The 20,691-nt window shown below is 46.9% G+C and overlaps 4 non-coding genes across 4 annotated transcripts; all 4 read right to left on the bottom strand.

Moving 5' to 3' along the window:
- Window positions 1-360: 360 nt before the first annotated feature.
- trnae-uuc (transfer RNA glutamic acid (anticodon UUC)) lies at window positions 361-432 on the bottom strand. Its single transcript has one exon. It is a non-coding gene; the product is annotated as a tRNA-Glu (tRNA).
- A 375-nt stretch (window positions 433-807) lies between these two features.
- trnae-uuc (transfer RNA glutamic acid (anticodon UUC)) lies at window positions 808-879 on the bottom strand. Its single transcript has one exon. It is a non-coding gene; the product is annotated as a tRNA-Glu (tRNA).
- Window positions 880-1,762: 883 nt separating this feature from the next.
- trnae-uuc (transfer RNA glutamic acid (anticodon UUC)) lies at window positions 1,763-1,834 on the bottom strand. The gene has a single exon. It is a non-coding gene; the product is annotated as a tRNA-Glu (tRNA).
- Window positions 1,835-3,920: 2,086 nt separating this feature from the next.
- Window positions 3,921-3,992, bottom strand: trnae-uuc (transfer RNA glutamic acid (anticodon UUC)). The gene has a single exon. It is a non-coding gene; the product is annotated as a tRNA-Glu (tRNA).
- Window positions 3,993-20,691: the final 16,699 nt, after the last annotated feature.

The following is a 20,691-nucleotide window of genomic DNA, read 5'->3' as shown; positions in this document are numbered from 1 at the left end:
CGGAAAACCCATTCTAGAAAAAGGAACCTCTTTCAATTTTCTTTCCAATTCCTCAAAAGGAATTGTCTGTCTGTCTGTCTGTCTGTCTGTCTGTCTGTCTGTCTGTCTGTCTGTCTGTCTGTCTGTCTGTCTGTCTGTCTGTCTGTCTGTCTGTCTGTCTGTCTGTCTGTCTGTCTGTCTGTCTGTCTGTCTGTCTGTCTGTCTGTCTGTCTGTCTGTCTGTCTGTCTGTCTGTCTGTCTGTCTGTCTGTCTGTCTGTCTGTCTGTCTGTCTGTCTGTCTGTCTGTCTGTCTGTCTGTCTGTCTGTCTGTCTGTCTGTCTGTCTGTCTGTCTGTCTGTCTGTCTGTCTGTCTGTCATAGTTTCCCTGACTGGGAATCGAACCCAGGCCACAGCAGTGAAAGTGCTGGATCCTAGCCACTAGACCACCAAGGACTTTACTAGAAAAAAGTTGACTGTCGTCAAACCCAATCTAGAAAAGGAACCTCTTTCAATGCTTTCTCCAATAAGAATTTTCTGTCTTTCCGTCTATTATAATATCCCTGACCGGGAATATCAGGGACCGAACAGGACAAAAGTTGACTGTCGGAAAACCCATTCTAGAAAAAGGAACCTCTTTCAATTTTCTTTCCAATTCCTCAAAAGGAATTGTCTGTCTGTCTGTCTGTCTGTCTGTCTGTCTGTCTGTCTGTCTGTCTGTCTGTCTGTCTGTCTGTCTGTCTGTCTGTCTGTCTGTCTGTCTGTCTGTCTGTCTGTCTGTCTGTCTGTCTGTCTGTCTGTCTGTCTGTCTGTCTGTCTGTCTGTCATAGTTTCCCTGACTGGGAATCGAACCCAGGCCACAGCAGTGAAAGTGCTGGATCCTAGCCACTAGACCACCAAGGACTTTACTAGAAAAAAGTTGACTGTCGTCAAACCCAATCTAGAAAAGGAACCTCTTTCAATGCTTTCTCCAATAAGAATTTTCTGTCTTTCCGTCTATTATAATATCCCTGACCGGGAATCGAACCCGGGCCACAGCAGTGAGAGTGCTGGATCCTAGCCACTAGTCCATCAGGGACCGAACAGGACAAAAGTTGACTGTCGGAAAACCCATTCTAGAAAAAGGAACCTCTTTCAATTTTCTTTCCAATTCCTCAAAAGGAATTGTCTGTCTGTCTGTCTGTCTGTCTGTCTGTCTGTCTGTCTGTCTGTCTGTCTGTCTGTCTGTCTGTCTGTCTGTCTGTCTGTCTGTCTGTCTGTCTGTCTGTCTGTCTGTCTGTCTGTCTGTCTGTCTGTCTGTCTGTCTGTCTGTCTGTCTGTCTGTCTGTCTGTCTGTCTGTCTGTCTGTCTGTCTGTCTGTCTGTCTGTCTGTCTGTCTGTCTGTCTGTCTGTCTGTCTGTCTGTCTGTCTGTCTGTCTGTCTGTCTGTCTGTCTGTCTGTCTGTCTGTCTGTCTGTCTGTCTGTCTGTCTGTCTGTCTGTCTGTCTGTCTGTCTGTCTGTCTGTCTGTCTGTCTGTCTGTCTGTCTGTCTGTCTGTCTGTCTGTCTGTCTGTCTGTCTGTCTGTCTGTCTGTCTGTCTGTCTGTCTGTCTGTCTGTCTGTCTGTCTGTCTGTCTGTCTGTCTGTCTGTCTGTCTGTCTGTCTGTCTGTCTGTCTGTCTGTCTGTCTGTCTGTCTGTCTGTCTGTCTGTCTGTCTGTCTGTCTGTCTGTCTGTCTGTCTGTCTGTCTGTCTGTCTGTCTGTCTGTCTGTCTGTCTGTCTGTCTGTCTGTCTGTCTGTCTGTCATAGTTTCCCTGACTGGGAATCGAACCCAGGCCACAGCAGTGAAAGTGCTGGATCCTAGCCACTAGACCACCAAGGACTTTAATAGAAAAAAAGTTGACTGTCGTCAAACCCATTCTAGAAAAAGGAACCTCTTTCAATTTTCTTTCCAATTCCTCAAAAGGAATTTTCTATCTGCGTGTAACAGTTTCCCTGACCTGGAATCGAACCCGGGCCACAGCAGTGAGAGTGCTGGATCCTAGCCACTAGACCACCAAGGACTTTAATAGAAAAAAGTTGACTGTCGTCAAACCCATTCTAGAAAAAGGAACCTCTTTCAATTTTCTTTCCAATTCCTCAAAAGGAATTTTCTATCTGCGTGTAACAGTTTCCCTGACCTGGAATCGAACCCGGGCCACAGCAGTGAGAGTGCTGGATCCTAGCCACTAGACCACCAAGGACTTTACTAGAAAAAAGTTGACTGTCGTCAAACCCATTCTAGAAAAAGGAACCTCTTTCAATTTTCTTTCCAATTCCTCAAAAGGAATTTTCTATCTGCGTGTAACAGTTTCCCTGGAATCGAACCCGGGCCACAGCAGTGAAAGTGCTGGATCCTAGCCACTAGACCACCAAGGACTTAACTAGAAAAAAGTTGACTGTCGTCAAACCCATTCTAGAAAAAGGAACCTCTTTCAATTTTCTTTCCAATTCCTCAAAAGGAATTTTCTATCTGCGTGTAACAGTTTCCCTGGAATCGAACCCGGGCCACAGCAGTGAAAGTGCTGGATCCTAGCCACTAGACCACCAAGGACTTTACTAGAAAAAAGTTGACTGTCGTCAAACCCAATCTAGAAAAGGAACCTCTTTCAATGCTTTCTCCAATAAGAATTTTCTGTCTTTCCGTCTATTATAATATCCCTGACCGGGAATCGAACCCGGGCCACAGCAGTGAGAGTGCTGGATCCTAGCCACTAGTCCATCAGGGACCGAACAGGACAAAAGTTGACTGTCGGAAAACCCATTCTAGAAAAAGGAACCTCTTTCAATTTTCTTTCCAATTCCTCAAAAGGAATTGTCTGTCTGTCTGTCTGTCTGTCTGTCTGTCTGTCTGTCTGTCTGTCTGTCTGTCTGTCTGTCTGTCTGTCTGTCTGTCTGTCTGTCTGTCTGTCTGTCTGTCTGTCTGTCTGTCTGTCTGTCTGTCTGTCTGTCTGTCTGTCTGTCTGTCTGTCTGTCTGTCTGTCTGTCTGTCTGTCTGTCTGTCTGTCTGTCTGTCTGTCTGTCTGTCTGTCTGTCTGTCTGTCTGTCTGTCTGTCTGTCTGTCTGTCTGTCTGTCTGTCTGTCTGTCTGTCTGTCTGTCTGTCTGTCTGTCTGTCTGTCTGTCTGTCTGTCTGTCTGTCTGTCTGTCTGTCTGTCTGTCTGTCTGTCTGTCTGTCTGTCTGTCTGTCTGTCTGTCTGTCTGTCTGTCTGTCTGTCTGTCTGTCTGTCTGTCTGTCTGTCTGTCTGTCTGTCTGTCTGTCTGTCTGTCTGTCTGTCTGTCTGTCTGTCTGTCTGTCTGTCTGTCTGTCTGTCTGTCTGTCTGTCTGTCTGTCTGTCTGTCTGTCTGTCTGTCTGTCTGTCTGTCTGTCTGTCTGTCTGTCTGTCTGTCTGTCTGTCTGTCTGTCTGTCTGTCTGTCTGTCTGTCTGTCTGTCTGTCTGTCTGTCTGTCTGTCTGTCTGTCTGTCTGTCTGTCTGTCTGTCTGTCTGTCTGTCTGTCTGTCTGTCTGTCTGTCTGTCTGTCTGTCTGTCTGTCTGTCTGTCTGTCTGTCTGTCTGTCTGTCTGTCTGTCTGTCTGTCTGTCTGTCTGTCTGTCTGTCTGTCTGTCTGTCTGTCTGTCTGTCTGTCTGTCTGTCTGTCTGTCTGTCTGTCTGTCTGTCTGTCTGTCTGTCTGTCTGTCTGTCTGTCTGTCTGTCTGTCTGTCTGTCTGTCTGTCTGTCTGTCTGTCTGTCTGTCTGTCTGTCTGTCTGTCTGTCTGTCTGTCTGTCTGTCTGTCTGTCTGTCTGTCTGTCTGTCTGTCTGTCTGTCTGTCTGTCTGTCTGTCTGTCTGTCTGTCTGTCTGTCTGTCTGTCTGTCTGTCTGTCTGTCTGTCTGTCTGTCTGTCTGTCTGTCTGTCTGTCTGTCTGTCTGTCTGTCTGTCTGTCTGTCATAGTTTCCCTGACTGGGAATCGAACCCAGGCCACAGCAGTGAAAGTGCTGGATCCTAGCCACTAGACCACCAAGGACTTTAATAGAAAAAAAGTTGACTGTCGTCAAACCCATTCTAGAAAAAGGAACCTCTTTCAATTTTCTTTCCAATTCCTCAAAAGGAATTTTCTATCTGCGTGTAACAGTTTCCCTGACCTGGAATCGAACCCGGGCCACAGCAGTGAGAGTGCTGGATCCTAGCCACTAGACCACCAAGGACTTTAATAGAAAAAAGTTGACTGTCGTCAAACCCATTCTAGAAAAAGGAACCTCTTTCAATTTTCTTTCCAATTCCTCAAAAGGAATTTTCTATCTGCGTGTAACAGTTTCCCTGACCTGGAATCGAACCCGGGCCACAGCAGTGAGAGTGCTGGATCCTAGCCACTAGACCACCAAGGACTTTACTAGAAAAAAGTTGACTGTCGTCAAACCCATTCTAGAAAAAGGAACCTCTTTCAATTTTCTTTCCAATTCCTCAAAAGGAATTTTCTATCTGCGTGTAACAGTTTCCCTGGAATCGAACCCGGGCCACAGCAGTGAAAGTGCTGGATCCTAGCCACTAGACCACCAAGGACTTAACTAGAAAAAAGTTGACTGTCGTCAAACCCATTCTAGAAAAAGGAACCTCTTTCAATTTTCTTTCCAATTCCTCAAAAGGAATTTTCTATCTGCGTGTAACAGTTTCCCTGGAATCGAACCCGGGCCACAGCAGTGAAAGTGCTGGATCCTAGCCACTAGACCACCAAGGACTTTACTAGAAAAAAGTTGACTGTCGTCAAACCCAATCTAGAAAAGGAACCTCTTTCAATTTTCTTTCCAATTCCTCAAAAGGAATTTTCTATCTGCGTGTAACAGTTTCCCTGGAATCGAACCCGGGCCACAGCAGTGAAAGTGCTGGATCCTAGCCACTAGACCACCAAGGACTTTACTAGAAAAAAGTTGACTGTCGTCAAACCCAATCTAGAAAAGGAACCTCTTTCAATGCTTTCTCCAATAAGAATTTTCTGTCTTTCCGTCTATTATAATATCCCTGACCGGGAATCGAACCCGGGCCACAGCAGTGAGAGTGCTGGATCCTAGCCACTAGTCCATCAGGGACCGAACAGGACAAAAGTTGACTGTCGGAAAACCCATTCTAGAAAAAGGAACCTCTTTCAATTTTCTTTCCAATTCCTCAAAAGGAATTGTCTGTCTGTCTGTCTGTCTGTCTGTCTGTCTGTCTGTCTGTCTGTCTGTCTGTCTGTCTGTCTGTCTGTCTGTCTGTCTGTCTGTCTGTCTGTCTGTCTGTCTGTCTGTCTGTCTGTCTGTCTGTCTGTCTGTCTGTCTGTCTGTCTGTCTGTCTGTCTGTCTGTCTGTCTGTCTGTCTGTCTGTCTGTCTGTCTGTCTGTCTGTCTGTCTGTCTGTCTGTCTGTCTGTCTGTCTGTCTGTCTGTCTGTCTGTCTGTCTGTCTGTCTGTCTGTCTGTCTGTCTGTCTGTCTGTCTGTCTGTCTGTCTGTCTGTCTGTCTGTCTGTCTGTCTGTCTGTCTGTCTGTCTGTCTGTCTGTCTGTCTGTCTGTCTGTCTGTCTGTCTGTCTGTCTGTCTGTCTGTCTGTCTGTCTGTCTGTCTGTCTGTCTGTCTGTCTGTCTGTCTGTCTGTCTGTCTGTCTGTCTGTCTGTCTGTCTGTCTGTCTGTCTGTCTGTCTGTCTGTCTGTCTGTCTGTCTGTCTGTCTGTCTGTCTGTCTGTCTGTCTGTCTGTCTGTCTGTCTGTCTGTCTGTCTGTCTGTCTGTCTGTCTGTCTGTCTGTCTGTCTGTCTGTCTGTCTGTCTGTCTGTCTGTCTGTCTGTCTGTCTGTCTGTCTGTCTGTCTGTCTGTCTGTCTGTCTGTCTGTCTGTCTGTCTGTCTGTCTGTCTGTCTGTCTGTCTGTCTGTCTGTCTGTCTGTCTGTCTGTCTGTCTGTCTGTCTGTCTGTCTGTCTGTCTGTCTGTCTGTCTGTCTGTCTGTCTGTCTGTCTGTCTGTCTGTCTGTCTGTCTGTCTGTCTGTCTGTCTGTCTGTCTGTCTGTCTGTCTGTCTGTCTGTCTGTCTGTCTGTCTGTCTGTCTGTCTGTCTGTCTGTCTGTCTGTCTGTCTGTCTGTCTGTCTGTCTGTCTGTCTGTCTGTCTGTCTGTCTGTCTGTCTGTCTGTCTGTCTGTCTGTCTGTCTGTCTGTCTGTCTGTCTGTCTGTCTGTCTGTCTGTCTGTCTGTCTGTCTGTCTGTCTGTCTGTCTGTCTGTCTGTCTGTCTGTCTGTCTGTCTGTCTGTCTGTCTGTCTGTCTGTCTGTCTGTCTGTCTGTCTGTCTGTCTGTCTGTCTGTCTGTCTGTCTGTCTGTCTGTCTGTCTGTCTGTCTGTCTGTCTGTCTGTCTGTCTGTCTGTCTGTCTGTCTGTCTGTCTGTCTGTCTGTCTGTCTGTCTGTCTGTCTGTCTGTCTGTCTGTCTGTCTGTCTGTCTGTCTGTCTGTCTGTCTGTCTGTCTGTCTGTCTGTCTGTCTGTCTGTCTGTCTGTCTGTCTGTCTGTCTGTCTGTCTGTCTGTCTGTCTGTCTGTCTGTCTGTCTGTCTGTCTGTCTGTCTGTCTGTCTGTCTGTCTGTCTGTCTGTCTGTCTGTCTGTCTGTCTGTCTGTCTGTCTGTCTGTCTGTCTGTCTGTCTGTCTGTCTGTCTGTCTGTCTGTCTGTCTGTCTGTCTGTCTGTCTGTCTGTCTGTCTGTCTGTCTGTCTGTCTGTCTGTCTGTCTGTCTGTCTGTCTGTCTGTCTGTCTGTCTGTCTGTCTGTCTGTCTGTCTGTCTGTCTGTCTGTCTGTCTGTCTGTCTGTCTGTCTGTCTGTCTGTCTGTCTGTCTGTCTGTCTGTCTGTCTGTCTGTCTGTCTGTCTGTCTGTCTGTCTGTCTGTCTGTCTGTCTGTCTGTCTGTCTGTCTGTCTGTCTGTCTGTCTGTCTGTCTGTCTGTCTGTCTGTCTGTCTGTCTGTCTGTCTGTCTGTCTGTCTGTCTGTCTGTCTGTCTGTCTGTCTGTCTGTCTGTCTGTCTGTCTGTCTGTCTGTCTGTCTGTCTGTCTGTCTGTCTGTCTGTCTGTCTGTCTGTCTGTCTGTCTGTCTGTCTGTCTGTCTGTCTGTCTGTCTGTCTGTCTGTCTGTCTGTCTGTCTGTCTGTCTGTCTGTCTGTCTGTCTGTCTGTCTGTCTGTCTGTCTGTCTGTCTGTCTGTCTGTCTGTCTGTCTGTCTGTCTGTCTGTCTGTCTGTCTGTCTGTCTGTCTGTCTGTCTGTCTGTCTGTCTGTCTGTCTGTCTGTCTGTCTGTCTGTCTGTCTGTCTGTCTGTCTGTCTGTCTGTCTGTCTGTCTGTCTGTCTGTCTGTCTGTCTGTCTGTCTGTCTGTCTGTCTGTCTGTCTGTCTGTCTGTCTGTCTGTCTGTCTGTCTGTCTGTCTGTCTGTCTGTCTGTCTGTCTGTCTGTCTGTCTGTCTGTCTGTCTGTCTGTCTGTCTGTCTGTCTGTCTGTCTGTCTGTCTGTCTGTCTGTCTGTCTGTCTGTCTGTCTGTCTGTCTGTCTGTCTGTCTGTCTGTCTGTCTGTCTGTCTGTCTGTCTGTCTGTCTGTCTGTCTGTCTGTCTGTCTGTCTGTCTGTCTGTCTGTCTGTCTGTCTGTCTGTCTGTCTGTCTGTCTGTCTGTCTGTCTGTCTGTCTGTCTGTCTGTCTGTCTGTCTGTCTGTCTGTCTGTCTGTCTGTCTGTCTGTCTGTCTGTCTGTCTGTCTGTCTGTCTGTCTGTCTGTCTGTCTGTCTGTCTGTCTGTCTGTCTGTCTGTCTGTCTGTCTGTCTGTCTGTCTGTCTGTCTGTCTGTCTGTCTGTCTGTCTGTCTGTCTGTCTGTCTGTCTGTCTGTCTGTCTGTCTGTCTGTCTGTCTGTCTGTCTGTCTGTCTGTCTGTCTGTCTGTCTGTCTGTCTGTCTGTCTGTCTGTCTGTCTGTCTGTCTGTCTGTCTGTCTGTCTGTCTGTCTGTCTGTCTGTCTGTCTGTCTGTCTGTCTGTCTGTCTGTCTGTCTGTCTGTCTGTCTGTCTGTCTGTCTGTCTGTCTGTCATAGTTTCCCTGACTGGGAATCGAACCCAGGCCACAGCAGTGAAAGTGCTGGATCCTAGCCACTAGACCACCAAGGACTTTAATAGAAAAAAGTTGACTGTCGTCAAACCCATTCTAGAAAAAGGAACCTCTTTCAATTTTCTTTCCAATTCCTCAAAAGGAATTTTCTATCTGCGTGTAACAGTTTCCCTGACCTGGAATCGAACCCGGGCCACAGCAGTGAGAGTGCTGGATCCTAGCCACTAGACCACCAAGGACTTTAATAGAAAAAAGTTGACTGTCGTCAAACCCATTCTAGAAAAAGGAACCTCTTTCAATTTTCTTTCCAATTCCTCAAAAGGAATTTTCTATCTGCGTGTAACAGTTTCCCTGACCTGGAATCGAACCCGGGCCACAGCAGTGAGAGTGCTGGATCCTAGCCACTAGACCACCAAGGACTTTACTAGAAAAAAGTTGACTGTCGTCAAACCCATTCTAGAAAAAGGAACCTCTTTCAATTTTCTTTCCAATTCCTCAAAAGGAATTTTCTATCTGCGTGTAACAGTTTCCCTGGAATCGAACCCGGGCCACAGCAGTGAAAGTGCTGGATCCTAGCCACTAGACCACCAAGGACTTAACTAGAAAAAAGTTGACTGTCGTCAAACCCATTCTAGAAAAAGGAACCTCTTTCAATTTTCTTTCCAATTCCTCAAAAGGAATTTTCTATCTGCGTGTAACAGTTTCCCTGGAATCGAACCCGGGCCACAGCAGTGAAAGTGCTGGATCCTAGCCACTAGACCACCAAGGACTTTACTAGAAAAAAGTTGACTGTCGTCAAACCCAATCTAGAAAAGGAACCTCTTTCAATGCTTTCTCCAATAAGAATTTTCTGTCTTTCCGTCTATTATAATATCCCTGACCGGGAATCGAACCCGGGCCACAGCAGTGAGAGTGCTGGATCCTAGCCACTAGTCCATCAGGGACCGAACAGGACAAAAGTTGACTGTCGGAAAACCCATTCTAGAAAAAGGAACCTCTTTCAATTTTCTTTCCAATTCCTCAAAAGGAATTGTCTGTCTGTCTGTCTGTCTGTCTGTCTGTCTGTCTGTCTGTCTGTCTGTCTGTCTGTCTGTCTGTCTGTCTGTCTGTCTGTCTGTCTGTCTGTCTGTCTGTCTGTCTGTCTGTCTGTCTGTCTGTCTGTCTGTCTGTCTGTCTGTCTGTCTGTCTGTCTGTCTGTCTGTCTGTCTGTCATAGTTTCCCTGACTGGGAATCGAACCCAGGCCACAGCAGTGAAAGTGCTGGATCCTAGCCACTAGACCACCAAGGACTTTACTAGAAAAAAGTTGACTGTCGTCAAACCCAATCTAGAAAAGGAACCTCTTTCAATGCTTTCTCCAATAAGAATTTTCTGTCTTTCCGTCTATTATAATATCCCTGACCGGGAATCGAACCCGGGCCACAGCAGTGAGAGTGCTGGATCCTAGCCACTAGTCCATCAGGGACCGAACAGGACAAAAGTTGACTGTCGGAAAACCCATTCTAGAAAAAGGAACCTCTTTCAATTTTCTTTCCAATTCCTCAAAAGGAATTGTCTGTCTGTCTGTCTGTCTGTCTGTCTGTCTGTCTGTCTGTCTGTCTGTCTGTCTGTCTGTCTGTCTGTCTGTCTGTCTGTCTGTCTGTCTGTCTGTCTGTCTGTCTGTCTGTCTGTCTGTCTGTCTGTCTGTCTGTCTGTCTGTCTGTCTGTCTGTCTGTCTGTCTGTCTGTCTGTCTGTCTGTCTGTCTGTCTGTCTGTCTGTCTGTCTGTCTGTCTGTCTGTCTGTCTGTCTGTCTGTCTGTCATAGTTTCCCTGACTGGGAATCGAACCCAGGCCACAGCAGTGAAAGTGCTGGATCCTAGCCACTAGACCACCAAGGACTTTACTAGAAAAAAGTTGACTGTCGTCAAACCCAATCTAGAAAAGGAACCTCTTTCAATGCTTTCTCCAATAAGAATTTTCTGTCTTTCCGTCTATTATAATATCCCTGACCGGGAATCGAACCCGGGCCACAGCAGTGAGAGTGCTGGATCCTAGCCACTAGTCCATCAGGGACCGAACAGGACAAAAGTTGACTGTCGGAAAACCCATTCTAGAAAAAGGAACCTCTTTCAATTTTCTTTCCAATTCCTCAAAAGGAATTGTCTGTCTGTCTGTCTGTCTGTCTGTCTGTCTGTCTGTCTGTCTGTCTGTCTGTCTGTCTGTCTGTCTGTCTGTCTGTCTGTCTGTCTGTCTGTCTGTCTGTCTGTCTGTCTGTCTGTCTGTCTGTCTGTCTGTCTGTCTGTCTGTCTGTCTGTCTGTCTGTCTGTCTGTCTGTCTGTCTGTCTGTCTGTCTGTCTGTCTGTCTGTCTGTCTGTCTGTCTGTCTGTCTGTCTGTCTGTCTGTCTGTCTGTCTGTCTGTCTGTCTGTCTGTCTGTCTGTCTGTCTGTCTGTCTGTCTGTCTGTCTGTCTGTCTGTCTGTCATAGTTTCCCTGACTGGGAATCGAACCCAGGCCACAGCAGTGAAAGTGCTGGATCCTAGCCACTAGACCACCAAGGACTTTAATAGAAAAAAAGTTGACTGTCGTCAAACCCATTCTAGAAAAAGGAACCTCTTTCAATTTTCTTTCCAATTCCTCAAAAGGAATTTTCTATCTGCGTGTAACAGTTTCCCTGACCTGGAATCGAACCCGGGCCACAGCAGTGAGAGTGCTGGATCCTAGCCACTAGACCACCAAGGACTTTAATAGAAAAAAGTTGACTGTCGTCAAACCCATTCTAGAAAAAGGAACCTCTTTTAATTTTCTTTCCAATTCCTCAAAAGGAATTTTCTATCTGCGTGTAACAGTTTCCCTGACCTGGAATCGAACCCGGGCCACAGCAGTGAGAGTGCTGGATCCTAGCCACTAGACCACCAAGGACTTTACTAGAAAAAAGTTGACTGTCGTCAAACCCATTCTAGAAAAAGGAACCTCTTTCAATTTTCTTTCCAATTCCTCAAAAGGAATTTTCTATCTGCGTGTAACAGTTTCCCTGGAATCGAACCCGGGCCACAGCAGTGAAAGTGCTGGATCCTAGCCACTAGACCACCAAGGACTTAACTAGAAAAAAGTTGACTGTCGTCAAACCCATTCTAGAAAAAGGAACCTCTTTCAATTTTCTTTCCAATTCCTCAAAAGGAATTTTCTATCTGCGTGTAACAGTTTCCCTGGAATCGAACCCGGGCCACAGCAGTGAAAGTGCTGGATCCTAGCCACTAGACCACCAAGGACTTTACTAGAAAAAAGTTGACTGTCGTCAAACCCAATCTAGAAAAGGAACCTCTTTCAATGCTTTCTCCAATAAGAATTTTCTGTCTTTCCGTCTATTATAATATCCCTGACCGGGAATCGAACCCGGGCCACAGCAGTGAGAGTGCTGGATCCTAGCCACTAGTCCATCAGGGACCGAACAGGACAAAAGTTGACTGTCGGAAAACCCATTCTAGAAAAAGGAACCTCTTTCAATTTTCTTTCCAATTCCTCAAAAGGAATTGTCTGTCTGTCTGTCTGTCTGTCTGTCTGTCTGTCTGTCTGTCTGTCTGTCTGTCTGTCTGTCTGTCTGTCTGTCTGTCTGTCTGTCTGTCTGTCTGTCTGTCTGTCTGTCTGTCTGTCTGTCTGTCTGTCTGTCTGTCTGTCTGTCTGTCTGTCTGTCTGTCTGTCTGTCTGTCTGTCTGTCTGTCTGTCTGTCTGTCTGTCTGTCTGTCTGTCTGTCTGTCTGTCTGTCTGTCTGTCTGTCTGTCTGTCTGTCTGTCTGTCTGTCTGTCTGTCTGTCTGTCTGTCTGTCTGTCTGTCTGTCTGTCTGTCTGTCTGTCTGTCTGTCTGTCTGTCTGTCTGTCTGTCTGTCTGTCTGTCTGTCTGTCTGTCTGTCTGTCTGTCTGTCTGTCTGTCTGTCTGTCTGTCTGTCTGTCTGTCTGTCTGTCTGTCTGTCTGTCTGTCTGTCTGTCTGTCTGTCTGTCTGTCTGTCTGTCTGTCTGTCTGTCTGTCTGTCTGTCTGTCTGTCTGTCTGTCTGTCTGTCTGTCTGTCTGTCTGTCTGTCTGTCTGTCTGTCTGTCTGTCTGTCTGTCTGTCTGTCTGTCTGTCTGTCTGTCATAGTTTCCCTGACTGGGAATCGAACCCAGGCCACAGCAGTGAAAGTGCTGGATCCTAGCCACTAGACCACCAAGGACTTTAATAGAAAAAAGTTGACTGTCGTCAAACCCATTCTAGAAAAAGGAACCTCTTTCAATTTTCTTTCCAATTCCTCAAAAGGAATTTTCTATCTGCGTGTAACAGTTTCCCTGACCTGGAATCGAACCCGGGCCACAGCAGTGAGAGTGCTGGATCCTAGCCACTAGACCACCAAGGACTTTAATAGAAAAAAGTTGACTGTCGTCAAACCCATTCTAGAAAAAGGAACCTCTTTCAATTTTCTTTCCAATTCCTCAAAAGGAATTTTCTATCTGCGTGTAACAGTTTCCCTGACCTGGAATCGAACCCGGGCCACAGCAGTGAGAGTGCTGGATCCTAGCCACTAGACCACCAAGGACTTTACTAGAAAAAAGTTGACTGTCGTCAAACCCATTCTAGAAAAAGGAACCTCTTTCAATTTTCTTTCCAATTCCTCAAAAGGAATTTTCTATCTGCGTGTAACAGTTTCCCTGGAATCGAACCCGGGCCACAGCAGTGAAAGTGCTGGATCCTAGCCACTAGACCACCAAGGACTTTACTAGAAAAAAGTTGACTGTCGTCAAACCCAATCTAGAAAAGGAACCTCTTTCAATGCTTTCTCCAATAAGAATTTTCTGTCTTTCCGTCTATTATAATATCCCTGACCGGGAATCGAACCCGGGCCACAGCAGTGAGAGTGCTGGATCCTAGCCACTAGTCCATCAGGGACCAAACAGGACAAAAGTTGACTGTCGGAAAACCCATTCTAGAAAAAGGAACCTCTTTCAATTTTCTTTCCAATTCCTCAAAAGGAATTGTCTGTCTGTCTGTCTGTCTGTCTGTCTGTCTGTCTGTCTGTCTGTCTGTCTGTCTGTCTGTCTGTCTGTCTGTCTGTCTGTCTGTCTGTCTGTCTGTCTGTCTGTCTGTCTGTCTGTCTGTCTGTCTGTCTGTCTGTCTGTCTGTCTGTCTGTCTGTCTGTCTGTCTGTCTGTCTGTCTGTCTGTCTGTCTGTCTGTCTGTCTGTCTGTCTGTCTGTCTGTCTGTCTGTCTGTCTGTCTGTCTGTCTGTCTGTCTGTCTGTCTGTCTGTCTGTCTGTCTGTCTGTCTGTCTGTCTGTCTGTCTGTCTGTCTGTCTGTCTGTCTGTCTGTCTGTCTGTCTGTCTGTCTGTCTGTCTGTCTGTCTGTCTGTCTGTCTGTCTGTCTGTCTGTCTGTCTGTCTGTCTGTCTGTCTGTCTGTCTGTCTGTCTGTCTGTCTGTCTGTCTGTCTGTCTGTCATAGTTTCCCTGACTGGGAATCGAACCCAGGCCACAGCAGTGAAAGTGCTGGATCCTAGCCACTAGACCACCAAGGACTTTAATAGAAAAAAAGTTGACTGTCGTCAAACCCATTCTAGAAAAAGGAACCTCTTTCAATTTTCTTTCCAATTCCTCAAAAGGAATTTTCTATCTGCGTGTAACAGTTTCCCTGACCTGGAATCGAACCCGGGCCACAGCAGTGAGAGTGCTGGATCCTAGCCACTAGACCACCAAGGACTTTAATAGAAAAAAGTTGACTGTCGTCAAACCCATTCTAGAAAAAGGAACCTCTTTCAATTTTCTTTCCAATTCCTCAAAAGGAATTTTCTATCTGCGTGTAACAGTTTCCCTGACCTGGAATCGAACCCGGGCCACAGCAGTGAGAGTGCTGGATCCTAGCCACTAGACCACCAAGGACTTTACTAGAAAAAAGTTGACTGTCGTCAAACCCATTCTAGAAAAAGGAACCTCTTTCAATTTTCTTTCCAATTCCTCAAAAGGAATTTTCTATCTGCGTGTAACAGTTTCCCTGGAATCGAACCCGGGCCACAGCAGTGAAAGTGCTGGATCCTAGCCACTAGACCACCAAGGACTTAACTAGAAAAAAGTTGACTGTCGTCAAACCCATTCTAGAAAAAGGAACCTCTTTCAATTTTCTTTCCAATTCCTCAAAAGGAATTTTCTATCTGCGTGTAACAGTTTCCCTGGAATCGAACCCGGGCCACAGCAGTGAAAGTGCTGGATCCTAGCCACTAGACCACCAAGGACTTTACTAGAAAAAAGTTGACTGTCGTCAAACCCAATCTAGAAAAGGAACCTCTTTCAATGCTTTCTCCAATAAGAATTTTCTGTCTTTCCGTCTATTATAATATCCCTGACCGGGAATCGAACCCGGGCCACAGCAGTGAGAGTGCTGGATCCTAGCCACTAGTCCATCAGGGACCGAACAGGACAAAAGTTGACTGTCGGAAAACCCATTCTAGAAAAAGGAACCTCTTTCAATTTTCTTTCCAATTCCTCAAAAGGAATTGTCTGTCTGTCTGTCTGTCTGTCTGTCTGTCTGTCTGTCTGTCTGTCTGTCTGTCTGTCTGTCTGTCTGTCTGTCTGTCTGTCTGTCTGTCTGTCTGTCTGTCTGTCTGTCTGTCTGTCTGTCTGTCTGTCTGTCTGTCTGTCTGTCTGTCTGTCTGTCTGTCTGTCTGTCTGTCTGTCTGTCTGTCTGTCTGTCTGTCTGTCTGTCTGTCTGTCTGTCTGTCTGTCTGTCTGTCTGTCTGTCTGTCTGTCTGTCTGTCTGTCTGTCTGTCTGTCTGTCTGTCTGTCTGTCTGTCTGTCTGTCTGTCTGTCTGTCTGTCTGTCTGTCTGTCTGTCTGTCTGTCTGTCTGTCTGTCTGTCTGTCTGTCTGTCTGTCTGTCTGTCTGTCTGTCTGTCTGTCTGTCTGTCTGTCTGTCTGTCTGTCTGTCTGTCTGTCTGTCTGTCTGTCTGTCTGTCTGTCTGTCTGTCTGTCTGTCTGTCTGTCTGTCTGTCTGTCTGTCTGTCTGTCTGTCTGTCTGTCTGTCTGTCTGTCTGTCTGTCTGTCTGTCTGTCTGTCTGTCTGTCTGTCTGTCTGTCTGTCTGTCTGTCTGTCTGTCTGTCTGTCTGTCTGTCTGTCTGTCTGTCTGTCTGTCTGTCTGTCTGTCTGTCTGTCTGTCTGTCTGTCTGTCTGTCTGTCTGTCTGTCTGTCTGTCTGTCTGTCTGTCTGTCTGTCTGTCTGTCTGTCTGTCTGTCTGTCTGTCTGTCTGTCTGTCTGTCTGTCTGTCTGTCTGTCTGTCTGTCTGTCTGTCTGTCTGTCTGTCTGTCTGTCTGTCTGTCTGTCTGTCTGTCTGTCTGTCTGTCTGTCTGTCTGTCTGTCTGTCTGTCTGTCTGTCTGTCTGTCTGTCTGTCTGTCTGTCTGTCTGTCTGTCTGTCTGTCTGTCTGTCTGTCTGTCTGTCTGTCTGTCTGTCTGTCTGTCTGTCTGTCTGTCTGTCTGTCTGTCTGTCTGTCTGTCTGTCTGTCTGTCTGTCTGTCTGTCTGTCTGTCTGTCTGTCTGTCTGTCTGTCTGTCTGTCTGTCTGTCTGTCTGTCTGTCTGTCTGTCTGTCTGTCTGTCTGTCTGTCTGTCTGTCTGTCTGTCTGTCTGTCTGTCTGTCTGTCTGTCTGTCTGTCTGTCTGTCTGTCTGTCTGTCTGTCTGTCTGTCTGTCTGTCTGTCTGTCTGTCTGTCTGTCTGTCTGTCTGTCTGTCTGTCTGTCTGTCTGTCTGTCTGTCTGTCTGTCTGTCTGTCTGTCTGTCTGTCTGTCTGTCTGTCTGTCTGTCTGTCTGTCTGTCTGTCTGTCTGTCTGTCATAGTTTCCCTGACTGGGAATCGAACCCAGGCCACAGCAGTGAAAGTGCTGGATCCTAGCCACTAGACCACCAAGGACTTTAATAGAAAAAAGTTGACTGTCGTCAAACCCATTCTAGAAAAAGGAACCTCTTTCAATTTTCTTTCCAATTCCTCAAAAGGAATTTTCTATCTGCGTGTAACAGTTTCCCTGACCTGGAATCGAACCCGGGCCACAGCAGTGAGAGTGCTGGATCCTAGCCACTAGACCACCAAGGACTTTAATAGAAAAAAGTTGACTGTCGTCAAACCCATTCTAGAAAAAGGAACCTCTTTCAATTTTCTTTCCAATTCCTCAAAAGGAATTTTCTATCTGCGTGTAACAGTTTCCCTGACCTGGAATCGAACCCGGGCCACAGCAGTGAGAGTGCTGGATCCTAGCCACTAGACCACCAAGGACTTTACTAGAAAAAAGTTGACTGTCGTCAAACCCATTCTAGAAAAAGGAACCTCTTTCAATTTTCTTTCCAATTCCTCAAAAGGAATTTTCTATCTGCGTGTAACAGTTTCCCTGGAATCGAACCCGGGCCACAGCAGTGAAAGTGCTGGATCCTAGCCACTAGACCACCAAGGACTTAACTAGAAAAAAGTTGACTGTCGTCAAACCCATTCTAGAAAAAGGAACCTCTTTCAATTTTCTTTCCAATTCCTCAAAAGGAATTTTCTATCTGCGTGTAACAGTTTCCCTGGAATCGAACCCGGGCCACAGCAGTGAAAGTGCTGGATCCTAGCCACTAGACCACCAAGGACTTTACTAGAAAAAAGTTGACTGTCGTCAAACCCAATCTAGAAAAGGAACCTCTTTCAATGCTTTCTCCAATAAGAATTTTCTGTCTTTCCGTCTATTATAATATCCCTGACCGGGAATCGAACCCGGGCCACAGCAGTGAGAGTGCTGGATCCTAGCCACTAGTCCATCAGGGACCGAACAGGACAAAAGTTGACTGTCGGAAAACCCATTCTAGAAAAAGGAACCTCTTTCAATTTTCTTTCCAATTCCTCAAAAGGAATTGTCTGTCTGTCTGTCTGTCTGTCTGTCTGTCTGTCTGTCTGTCTGTCTGTCTGTCTGTCTGTCTGTCTGTCTGTCTGTCTGTCTGTCTGTCTGTCTGTCTGTCTGTCTGTCTGTCTGTCTGTCTGTCTGTCTGTCTGTCTGTCTGTCTGTCTGTCTGTCTGTCTGTCTGTCTGTCTGTCTGTCTGTCTGTCTGTCTGTCTGTCTGTCTGTCTGTCTGTCTGTCTGTCTGTCTGTCTGTCTGTCTGTCTGTCTGTCTGTCTGTCTGTCTGTCTGTCTGTCTGTCTGTCTGTCTGTCTGTCTGTCTGTCTGTCTGTCTGTCTGTCTGTCTGTCTGTCTGTCTGTCTGTCTGTCTGTCTGTCTGTCTGTCTGTCTGTCTGTCTGTCTGTCTGTCTGTCTGTCTGTCTGTCTGTCTGTCTGTCTGTCTGTCTGTCTGTCTGTCTGTCTGTCTGTCTGTCTGTCTGTCTGTCTGTCTGTCTGTCTGTCTGTCTGTCTGTCTGTCTGTCTGTCTGTCTGTCTGTCTGTCTGTCTGTCTGTCTGTCTGTCTGTCTGTCTGTCTGTCTGTCTGTCTGTCTGTCTGTCTGTCTGTCTGTCTGTCTGTCTGTCTGTCTGTCTGTCTGTCTGTCTGTCTGTCTGTCTGTCTGTCTGTCTGTCTGTCTGTCTGTCTGTCTGTCTGTCTGTCTGTCTGTCTGTCTGTCTGTCTGTCTGTCTGTCTGTCTGTCTGTCTGTCTGTCTGTCTGTCTGTCTGTCTGTCTGTCTGTCTGTCTGTCTGTCTGTCTGTCTGTCTGTCTGTCTGTCTGTCTGTCTGTCTGTCTGTCTGTCTGTCTGTCTGTCTGTCTGTCTGTCTGTCTGTCTGTCTGTCTGTCTGTCTGTCTGTCTGTCTGTCTGTCTGTCTGTCTGTCTGTCTGTCTGTCTGTCTGTCTGTCTGTCTGTCTGTCTGTCTGTCTGTCTGTCTGTCTGTCTGTCTGTCTGTCTGTCTGTCTGTCTGTCTGTCTGTCTGTCTGTCTGTCTGTCTGTCTGTCTGTCTGTCTGTCTGTCTGTCTGTCTGTCTGTCTGTCTGTCTGTCTGTCTGTCTGTCTGTCTGTCTGTCTGTCTGTCTGTCTGTCTGTCTGTCTGTCTGTCTGTCTGTCTGTCTGTCTGTCTGTCTGTCTGTCTGTCTGTCTGTCTGTCTGTCTGTCTGTCTGTCTGTCTGTCTGTCTGTCTGTCTGTCTGTCTGTCTGTCTGTCTGTCTGTCTGTCTGTCTGTCTGTCTGTCTGTCTGTCTGTCTGTCTGTCTGTCTGTCTGTCTGTCTGTCTGTCTGTCTGTCTGTCTGTCTGTCTGTCTGTCTGTCTGTCTGTCTGTCTGTCTGTCTGTCTGTCTGTCTGTCTGTCTGTCTGTCTGTCTGTCTGTCTGTCTGTCTGTCTGTCTGTCTGTCTGTCTGTCTGTCTGTCTGTCTGTCTGTCTGTCTGTCTGTCTGTCTGTCTGTCTGTCTGTCTGTCTGTCTGTCTGTCTGTCTGTCTGTCTGTCTGTCTGTCTGTCTGTCTGTCTGTCTGTCTGTCTGTCTGTCTGTCTGTCTGTCTGTCTGTCTGTCTGTCTGTCTGTCTGTCTGTCTGTCTGTCTGTCTGTCTGTCTGTCTGTCTGTCTGTCTGTCTGTCTGTCTGTCTGTCTGTCTGTCTGTCTGTCTGTCTGTCTGTCTGTCTGTCTGTCTGTCTGTCTGTCTGTCTGTCTGTCTGTCTGTCTGTCTGTCTGTCTGTCTGTCTGTCTGTCTGTCTGTCTGTCTGTCTGTCTGTCTGTCTGTCTGTCTGTCTGTCTGTCTGTCTGTCTGTCTGTCTGTCTGTCTGTCTGTCTGTCTGTCTGTCTGTCTGTCTGTCTGTCTGTCTGTCTGTCTGTCTGTCTGTCTGTCTGTCTGTCTGTCTGTCTGTCTGTCTGTCTGTCTGTCTGTCTGTCTGTCTGTCATAGTTTCCCTGACTGGGAATCGAACCCAGGCCACAGCAGTGAAAGTGCTGGATCCTAGCCACTAGACCACCAAGGACTTTAATAGAAAAAAAGTTGACTGTCGTCAAACCCATTCTAGAAAAAGGAACCTCTTTCAATTTTCTTTCCAATTCCTCAAAAGGAATTTTCTATCTGCGTGTAACAGTTTCCCTGACCTGGAATCGAACCCGGGCCACAGCAGTGAGAGTGCTGGATCCTAGCCACTAGACCACCAAGGACTTTAATAGAAAAAAGTTGACTGTCGTCAAACCCATTCTAGAAAAAGGAACCTCTTTCAATTTTCTTTCCAATTCCTCAAAAGGAATTTTCTATCTGCGTGTAACAGTTTCCCTGACCTGGAATCGAACCCGGGCCACAGCAGTGAGAGTGCTGGATCCTAGCCACTAGACCACCAAGGACTTTACTAGAAAAAAGTTGACTGTCGTCAAACCCATTCTAGAAAAAGGAACCTCTTTCAATTTTCTTTCCAATTCCTCAAAAGGAATTTTCTATCTGCGTGTAACAGTTTCCCTGGAATCGAACCCGGGCCACAGCAGTGAAAGTGCTGGATCCTAGCCACTAGACCACCAAGGACTTAACTAGAAAAAAGTTGACTGTCGTCAAACCCATTCTAGAAAAAGGAACCTCTTTCAATTTTCTTTCCAATTCCTCAAAAGGAATTTTCTATCTGCGTGTAACAGTTTCCCTGGAATCGAACCCGGGCCACAGCAGTGAAAGTGCTGGATCCTAGCCACTAGACCACCAAGGACTTTACTAGAAAAAAGTTGACTGTCGTCAAACCCAATCTAGAAAAGGAACCTCTTTCAATGCTTTCTCCAATAAGAATTTTCTGTCTTTCCGTCTATTATAATATCCCTGACCGGGAATCGAACCCGGGCCACAGCAGTGAGAGTGCTGGATCCTAGCCACTAGTCCATCAGGGACCGAACAGGACAAAAGTTGACTGTCGGAAAACCCATTCTAGAAAAAGGAACCTCTTTCAATTTTCTTTCCAATTCCTCAAAAGGAATTGTCTGTCTGTCTGTCTGTCTGTCTGTCTGTCTGTCTGTCTGTCTGTCTGTCTGTCTGTCTGTCTGTCTGTCTGTCTGTCTGTCTGTCTGTCTGTCTGTCTGTCTGTCTGTCTGTCTGTCTGTCTGTCTGTCTGTCTGTCTGTCTGTCTGTCTGTCTGTCTGTCTGTCTGTCTGTCTGTCTGTCTGTCTGTCTGTCTGTCTGTCTGTCTGTCTGTCTGTCTGTCTGTCTGTCTGTCTGTCTGTCTGTCTGTCTGTCTGTCTGTCTGTCTGTCTGTCTGTCTGTCTGTCTGTCTGTCTGTCTGTCTGTCTGTCTGTCTGTCTGTCTGTCTGTCTGTCTGTCTGTCTGTCTGTCTGTCTGTCTGTCTGTCTGTCTGTCTGTCTGTCTGTCTGTCTGTCTGTCTGTCTGTCTGTCTGTCTGTCTGTCTGTCTGTCTGTCTGTCTGTCTGTCTGTCTGTCTGTCTGTCTGTCTGTCTGTCTGTCTGTCTGTCTGTCTGTCTGTCTGTCTGTCTGTCTGTCTGTCTGTCTGTCTGTCTGTCTGTCTGTCTGTCTGTCTGTCTGTCTGTCTGTCTGTCTGTCTGTCTGTCTGTCTGTCTGTCTGTCTGTCTGTCTGTCTGTCTGTCTGTCTGTCTGTCTGTCTGTCTGTCTGTCTGTCTGTCTGTCTGTCTGTCTGTCTGTCTGTCTGTCTGTCTGTCTGTCTGTCTGTCTGTCTGTCTGTCTGTCTGTCTGTCTGTCTGTCTGTCTGTCTGTCTGTCTGTCTGTCTGTCTGTCTGTCTGTCTGTCTGTCTGTCTGTCTGTCTGTCTGTCTGTCTGTCTGTCTGTC

This window comes from Urocampus carinirostris, unplaced genomic scaffold (assembly GCF_059441175.1).
Source record: "Urocampus carinirostris isolate Australia breed hairy pipefish unplaced genomic scaffold, RoL_Ucar_1.0 HiC_scaffold_63, whole genome shotgun sequence".
Lineage (NCBI taxonomy): Eukaryota > Metazoa > Chordata > Actinopteri > Syngnathiformes > Syngnathidae > Urocampus > Urocampus carinirostris.
The sequence above is the reverse complement of the archived record's forward strand: the minus strand, read 5'-3'. Positions and strand labels throughout refer to the sequence as shown.